Here is a 9,247-nt window from a genome sequence, read left to right on the forward strand (position 1 = left end):
TTATAATTTTTTAAATATAATTATTTGACTATATAATTATTATTTACAGTATATAAAGTTATTGTTATTTGAGGACCTTTATCAGCCATTATTTACTGAATGTAAACGATTAATTAATCGGAATATCATGTAATTTATTTGATTAAAAATGCTAATTGATTGACACCCCTAATATATATATGTATATGTATATATTTATACTATTTTCTATTTATATTGAATTATCTTTATTTGGGGGGTTTCTCAGCTTATGTTGATGTGCAATTATTTGCAATTAAATGTAATTCATTAATAAGCATGTCAAGTAATTAATTTGAATAAAACTTGTAATTGCTTGACAGCCCTAAAAATATATAACAAAAATACATTCACATTCATACTTTTAAATCCAGAAAGCCCTACCCCGTTGACTTCCTTAGTCCATTACCATTAATCTGTTTTTTGTTTGTGTTTACAAACTGAGGGGAGAGTTTAAATAATTTTCTGTGGTTACCATTACGTAAACTAAGAGTTCATGGCAATTTTGCTGCAAACTGGCCTCAAATTCACCATTGATTATTTTCACATGCAAATTTGATAATTTGAGCTGTGCGGAAAACTTGGGGCAAATTATCAATTGTTGCAACAGGTTTGCTGAAGGTTCACCACTACCAGTGAAGAGCTGCAAACATTGCAACATTTGGCTGCCAATCGCAGGGTTGGCGGTTCGATTCCTGGCCCACGCGACTCCATATGCTGAAGTGTCCTTGGGCAAGACACTGAACCCCAAGTTGCTCCCAATGGCAGGCTATTGGTATGTGTGTGTGAATGGGTGATTGGGTCACAGTGTAAAGTGCTTTGGTAACCTCTAAGGTTAAAAAAAGCGCTATATAAGTGCAGACCAATAACATACATTTTGTGAAAATAGTCTGACACTTAGACAACTTGTGGAGTGGAATATAATGCACTTGCATGAACTTTTGACATTATGAGACATGCCACTTTTTTAATATGACGTGCAAGAGTGGAGGAGACATTTAGCAAGCATGTGAGCACATCTGATTAAAAAGGTTCATATGAAAGATCACAACCAAATGACGCACACAACCCAGTGGAGCAAATATAATTAATACATGTAAAAAGAAAATCATTCATGGTGAACATAAGCATGTCCATGAACTGGTGAGATGCAGCAGTTACTAGTAATCATTACCTCTCCTACAATCTCCACTCTATTCTGCCCAAACAACCTGTAGAATCTGGACTACAATACACAAAAGTCACAAATTATTATTGCTAAAGTACATTTAAGCCTTTAAAAACCATTGGAGTTGTTCCCCCCACCACTAAGTTTACCCAGGCTTACTCTACGAAATGAACAGACTTACATAGGCAAGGTCTAGACATATGCATCGCTAAACCATTATGTTATTGAAAAAAATCATATGGGTTCACTTATTAGTTCTTTTCCAGAACCAAGTGAAATGCCTACATAGACAACATTGTCTGCCGACCAGCCTAGAATTAAGATCATAGATGTACTTCTGACACAAAAGGCAGTTTCAAATGATATAGGCAGCGTGATTTGAAAATACGTTAATTTAAGATCCCTTATTTTGACCAAAATCTGCATATAACCATCGCAGAGAAGCCAATTGCAGCCCCGACAGCAATACGACAAGCTCTGTGAAAAAAAGAGTCAATTGAAATGCTTATTATGCTTACTGCCGAAAAGTGCGTCCTTCATCAAACTCCGACATAGTACAAGATTTAAAACGTTAGCTTAGCAACATGCTAATGTCAAACTCCAACTAAAAAACTAGAAAAAATATTGGGTCATTGCTCCATGTCATCTACCCAGTTCTGAAAACTTTGAAGGTGAGGCACTCTCAAAAGATGGTCATAGATGGTCATTTACTAAATATGATATAATCTGCTTAAGACATACATTGAGTGAAAACACCGGAGACTGCAAAACGAAAACAAGATTCCGTTATGAATCATGGAACAGTTCTGCATTCAGAAAAAAGTTCCATTTCGATTGCCGTTCAGACCAAATTGATTTTTGTGCTAAAAAAGCTAGACACACTTGCAGTACAACGAACAGAACAGAATGTATTGAAGCGTTTTTAAAAGTTTATGTACTTTTTAACATGACACAACTTCTAAAACATCACGCTCCTGCATGAGCTGCTGAAAATCAAATATTGAGACGTGGGGCTATGGTCAATGGCTTCTGTTTAGCAAATGTTTATATAGGAAAACAATTTAAAAACAGCACAGACAGATGCAAAAACAGGTTTGATGCCCATTATAAAGCAACTGCCTGTAGGCAGTAGAAAGGAGGGTAATTACTAGGTTTTAGATGACATAATTTAGTTTTGGAGATATTTTCCCAACATGTTTATTAATAAAAAAGGTTACAGTGTCCATTAGAGTCAAATTGGTTCCTAAGAAGATATTCTCAGTCATGTTCCCATCTGAGAAACCTGTTCTGGGTGCTAAGGGAAAAAGCTTTACAAAGATCAGAAGACTATACTATAGGGTAACTCCCATAAACATACAGGACATAGAACCACTAATAGTCCCTAGACTTACTGGAAGCTCTATATAACAGAGTGTTTAGAGGGGAAGATCTCTCAACAATCCATTAAATATAGTATATGCTAAACAGGACCAGATTTGTTCAAATAATTTACTGGCAATCCATCAAACTAGACAGGACTACATGTTAGTGCTCTGTCCCATTAGGTTGAAGGTAACATTAATGTCCTCAAAGTGATTCTCTTCAAAGGGAGTAGACATGTGTCATTAGCATTCCTGTAACATGCTATACTCAAACTGATTTTCAGTGCTCTATAATTATCTCTTGTCCAGTTGCGAATGCCTGTGCTTAGCTAATGACATATTGTCATGGAAATCAGATGCCAAGGAAATCATCAGTCTGTAAAATCTAGAGAGGGACAGGCAAACCAATCCAGGTGGAAAACAATATATACTTTTACTTATAAAATTACAAATTCTAAATTGAAATGTAGTTCTCTGTGATTCTTTTATATCTAAACACTGAAACTCTAAAATAATTAATGTTACATGACATGGATGTGACGGGAATGCTCACTGTGGTATTGTTTTGTTCTCAAAAAAACTGATAAATATATAGACAGACGGACAGACAGACAGATCAGGAGACTACAGATGGATGGATAGATTCAATTAAATGAATAAATCAATTGAAGGACAGCTGTACAAAAAAAAAAAAAGAATAATGTGCTTTCAAAAGAATTAGGAGGTAAAGAAATTGCATTTCAATACTATATAATATTAAAGTGTCTGTGTGACGAGGAGGAGGGCATGGCCAGGCCGTGAGGATGCAAGCCCGGAATCAGCCAGGAGGGGATAAAGACGAGCCGGAGGTGCCAGTTCGAGAGAGAGAGACACAAACACACGTTCGCTGTGTGTGTGTTTAAGTTGATATATGTCATTAAAAGTTTTGTTGACTGCTCAGCCAGTTCCCGCCTCCTCCTTGCCCATTCTTACCCTTTACAGCAGGGGTCTCAAACTCAACTTACCTGGGGGCTGGTGGAGGTGGAGTCTGGGTCAGGCTGGGCCGCATCAATTATTCCACCAAAAAAATATTAATGTATTCCAAAAAAGGAGCACAACTGATCCAATCTTCTCAATCTTTATTATTTGTCATTTCTTCTGAACTGTTCCTCTGAATTTGAACATTCCTTTCTGAACATGAATGGTTCTTCATGAGCTGTCCTTCTGAACATGAACGGTTCATCAGAACATGAACGGTTCTTCAGAACATAGGCTTCTCTTGCCTACTCCTTGCTGCCAGAGACCTGGCAGCGCTTCCTCTCACACAGCTGAGACACATTTGGCTTGAGGGAGGAAACAGTTGAAACCCTCAGTGTGGCTTGAAGATGCTCATCAGTAAGTCTGGACCTGTACTTTGACTTATTGAAGTTCATGGTGGAGAATAGCTTTTCACATAGATATGTGCTCCCAAAAAGGCACACGGTCCGCTTGAACATTCTGGAGAGCTCAGGGAAGGTGGGTGGCAATTCTCTCAAAAAATGTCCAAGCTTGTCTGCATTTCCACTCACCTCCCTGAACTTGGCTTTGAGTTCAGAATTGCACTGCAGGTCAATGAGCTCCATTTGAAGTACAGGAGGACTATCTTGCACATCGAAGGAGAAGGGGTCAGCAAAAATTTGAAAAGTGTCTCTGTGTGTCTTGAAGTCTGCAAACCTGCAATTAAATTCCTCCTGTATCTTCATAATGGCATCAGCATACTTATCACCACTGAATGGTATGCCCACATCCACAAGTGGCTTGCATGCTGGAAAAATGGCAGAGGTTTGTCTGAGAGAGCTGGGCTTTCCATAACACAAGTTTTGAGGAGAATGCCCTAACATTGTCATAGACAGCACTGACAAGCTGCCCCTGGCCTTGTAACTTCTTGTTCAGTACATTCAGCTCCTGTGTGATGTCAACAAGAAAAGCTAAGCCCATGAGGGTCACTTAACACAGGAAAAGCCATCCCATCCTTCTCCATGAAGGCTTTCACTTCTGCTCTCAACTCAACAAACCTCTTCAAGACGTTTCCACTACTGAGCCAACGTACCTCTGTGAAGTAGAGCACATCCTCATTTTCTGACTCTATTTCCTCCAAAAAGGTGCGGAACTGCCGGTGCTTTAATCCCCTAGCTCTGATATGATTGATGCATTTCACAACAACAGACATCACATTGTCAAACCTGAGGCATTTTCTGCAAAGAGCCTGCTGATGGATAATGCAGTGCAGAGCAATGGCCTCCTCCACATTCTCCTCTTCCAGTTTCCTTTGAACAAGTGCTACCAGTCCATTTTTCCTTCCTGTCATTGATGGCGCACCGTCGGTCGTTATTCCAGTAAACCTCTTCCATGGCAAACCTGCATCCTCAATAGCACCACACAGCTGGCGAAATATCTCCTGAGCGGTGGTCTGACCATGCATTGGAATCACAGCAAGCAAATCCTCGATCACTTCAAAATTGTCGTCAACACCACGAACATATATTGCGAGCTGCGCGGTGTCAGTGTTGTCCGTGCTCTCGTCAAGAGCTACTGAGTATGCACAAAAACGTTTGGCTTTCTCATGCAGCTGATCATAAATGTTTTCTGAAAGGTCAGAAATGCGCTCTGCCACTGTGTTAGTTGAAAGGCTGATGTTGCTAAACTGACCCTTCATTTCTGGACAGACTTTACTTGCAGCTAGTAACATGCACTTTTTGATGAACTCGCTTCCTTGAACGGCTTACCGGCCTTCGCAATCATCTCACTCACCACGTAGCTAGCTTCGACGGCTGCTACATTCTCTTTCTTTGCTTTCTTGAATAAATCTTGTTGCCTCAATAGACATTTTTTAAGATTGGCGACCCGCTTCTTTCTCTCATCTCCATGGTATTTTGTATACTCCTCAGCATGTCTAGTTGAGTAATGACGTCGGATGTTATATTCCTTGTACACCGCAACTTTCTCTGTGCATATGAGACACGTAGGGGTTCCCCTGTGCTCGACAAAAAATATTCCGTCTTCCTCTTTTCCTGAAATTGCCTGTGCTCTTCGCCAACCTTTCTCTTCACGGCACATTTTGAGAGAGACATGACTGGAACTGGGTGATGGCATATATTTTCTGTCCACTTCTGACTAATGTGGCTATTGTGGATACTTCCCCAGTACGTTTGTACTTTGCGGTGGTCTATGACAACTATTGACAACAAACCCGCCGTAAGCTGTCACAAGACAATCTATGGTAGCCCATAAGGGATATAAACAATTTAATAAAAAACGCGGCACACGCAACGACGGGCCGCACTAACATTAAACTTTAATGTCAAGTAGGGGGCCACAAAATATCACCCTGCGGGCCGCGAGTTTGAAACCACTGCTTTACAGTCTGGATGTCCCAGTGGAACTGTTCTTTCAATCTTTGGTAAGTGGAAACTACATCAAACAACGGCCCAGACACTGCCTAAACATTGTCCACAAAACTCCACAAAAAGAACGAGACTTTTTGAGAAGTCACAAAGAGGCCAACAAACACTTTAATGGACTTCCTGAGTTAAAGGTGTACTCATTAATTTGTGTGTTTAGGTCATCTTAGACATCGTCTTGGACACTGACTCCTAGTGGCGTGAATGCAGCATAATTTTAAATCAATAGTTTTCAGCTACCGATGCCATTGTAGAAATTCACATTTTACAGTCAGCCATAATTTATTTAATACATGAGTGAAAATGTCAAATAACAAGACGGTTAATGAGATTAAGTGAGTAGTATTCAGCTAGTCATGTAATTCTAACATGGTTGCCCCCATGAAGGGACCCTTTCCATGTCAAATAAAACAGCTTTTATAAGCCTGCTGATATGACTGGAGCCTTCATCTTATGATTTTATACATATGTTTCAAAATTATTATTAATGTCTTTAAGAGCAAAACTTTTTGATGAGGAAAAAATGACAGTGCACCTTTAAGTAGCTTAGTAATAGTGTACTGTAATAGCACTTTTCCACTGCACGTTACGGTTCAACTCGACTCTACTCGCTTTACTTTTCTGATATTGCTTTTCCACTGCAGATTAGTGCCGCCACAACGTGGATGGGATTATAGGCTGATCATCATAGATGCACCGCCTCTACTGCCGTGACATAGTCTTAAACGCAACACAAACTTTACTGACCATAAACAATAACACGACTGCAAGCTGTTAGCTACTTGCTCATCGTGCTGCATAAAGCAGTTGTTGTATGGTGATTTAACACAAGTGTAACAGTTAAATTGGCCTGGTTGTTTTAGAAGCCAGCTTTCCAGTACCTGGTCAACTAAATAAAGTGAAGCTTTCAAGCAGAGTATAGAGAAAACATACCATCCTCCATCGTGGACTCCAACAACGCCGTGGCTGAGTCCAGGGAACTCTCCCTCCCATTGCTCGCCGTTTCTGTAGTCACTTTTAAGTTTTTTTTTTTTACTTTTCCCTACACTGTTGGTAGGTCCGGTGGTAGCCGTATCACAGCTCTGCGGCCAAAAGCTGACACAGTTCCTAAAATACTTTTTTAATTCACGTCATTTTGTTCATCGTTAACGAGAGGAACGTCTGCACCTCCTTTATTGACCATGCTGTGGTTTTGCACACAGCCATTTCTTTTTACAATTTGAAAGTCGTATGTACAAATGATACTGCTATAGCTCTTGCTAACTTTAAAACTAGCGGGTTGATGTCCTATGTCACAAATCCAGTGAAGCTGGTAGTGACGATTCTCTCTAAACAATCAGTGATCTGCAGGGTTTTGATGTCACATTTAGTATCGGTTCGGCTCGCATGGAACCTCGACTGAGATGGTACAAAAAAAAAAGTACCAGGTACCATTAGTATCCACAGTGGAAACCCCCAAAAAGCAAGCAGGGTCGAGTGGAGTTGTACTGTGCAGTGGAAAAACCCCATTAGTTGCACCTGTGAACTAGCCTATACTAAGAGCTCAGCACAATACTGGTCTGTGAGGGTAACTCAAAAGAAGCCATCACTCAAAAAATAGGAAAATAATTTTCAAGTTATTCAGTAAAAATATGTAAATTGCTTAAACATAGAACTTTTGTTTTGAAGACTTCTATTTGGTAAACTAAAGAAGTATTCACATTACATTTAGCTGTATCTTAAGCAGGTAAGTTCATGGTAAGTCAGAATATAGCGTTAAATCTGTATCATCTTGCCTAGGAATTAATATTCATGATCAGTCATAATCATTTCAAGTGCCTGTTTAGGGTTAAATAAGACTTCTCGATCCACCGCTTCTCACGCCTCTTTGACAGCGCGCCACTCTCAGTAATGCAGGCTAAGAGCGCCCCCTTGTGTCTGTATCAAGAAATTTAACACCATTTACACTAGGGATGTTTGTAAGATCAAAATATGACATTAAATATGATTTCAAAATCCCTTTAATTTAAAAATAATTTGAATATTATTATTATTATTAATATTATTTACAATTATCAATTAAATTTATGTCGATCTGTTAAAACGATTTGGCAAATGTTTAAAGCACATTTGTTTAATTATTTAAAATCAGGAGGACATTTAGAGAAGCATGGGACATTGGAAGATGCATGTTAGGTTTGCATTTACATTAATCTGCATTTAATAATTTTGCATATGCTTAATCAAAAACAGTTTAGGAATGAGGAAAAACACTAACACTAAACAATATCATGCAGAAACCGCAGCGAATTTCCATTGTAGCACAGAAGCTACAACAGAAGGGTAAAGTTTCGGAGTAAACATATTTAATTTTCGGAATGACAAACTAAACGACAGTAGCCTAACTAAAATCTTAAGGAGCAAACCGTGGAGTGCTGAAGTTGTTAAACATCACCAGCCCGTAGGAGTAAACGATGAATTGCCCAAAATGACTGCAGTGTCTTTTTATGACCAGATGATATCGCCAACATCCCTATCAAAGATATCTCTCTCACGTGGGCTAATCTGTAATACAAATAAAATAGGGGTAAATGTATTTACATGGTGGCAGTTTGAAATGCAAACTGTGTGACTTTAAAGGCAAAGAGCAAAACGTTTTTTTCTTCCTCTTAAACATGTTTTTGCATTTCCTGAACAAGAATCGGAATGCTGGAACATCATGTGGTGTTGGAAGAAACATGCATTTGCCCCCATGAGTGTGAGAGTGAAGCCTAGGCCAGTCTGTCGGGGTTGTGGGGAAGCCGGGCACTGCCAGGATCAATGTCTGGTGATGGAGGTGGGGCACACTTATGGAGTGGTGGTGGTGTAGTGGTCTAAAGCACATAAAAGGTAATCAGAAAGTTTCTGGTTTGATCCCTACAGCCACCACCATTGTGTCCTTGAGCAAGGCACTTAACTCCAGGTTGCTCCGGGGGGATTGTCCCTGTAATAAGGGCTCTGTAAGTCGCTTTGGATAAAAGTGTCTGCCAAATGCATAAATGTAAATGTACACATGCCTTCTAAGGATCATGTTGTTGTTTTTTCTTTTGGTCTGTTGTCATTGTTTTATCAAATATAATTTTACCTGTATTACAATGTAGCATACATTTGCATAGCAAACAACACTGGGCAACATTTAACCTGTCTTTATATCTGCAACGTGTGCAAATGGGGTCTCTTACCTTCTCTTTGAGCACACAGCTACATAACACACCTGCTCTTGTTATCACTTGTAAATCACAAGCAACTCTCCCTTAGGGATA

The sequence above is a fragment of the Xyrauchen texanus genome, chromosome 44 (assembly GCF_025860055.1).
Source record: "Xyrauchen texanus isolate HMW12.3.18 chromosome 44, RBS_HiC_50CHRs, whole genome shotgun sequence".
In the NCBI taxonomy this organism is placed as follows: Eukaryota; Metazoa; Chordata; class Actinopteri; order Cypriniformes; family Catostomidae; genus Xyrauchen; species Xyrauchen texanus.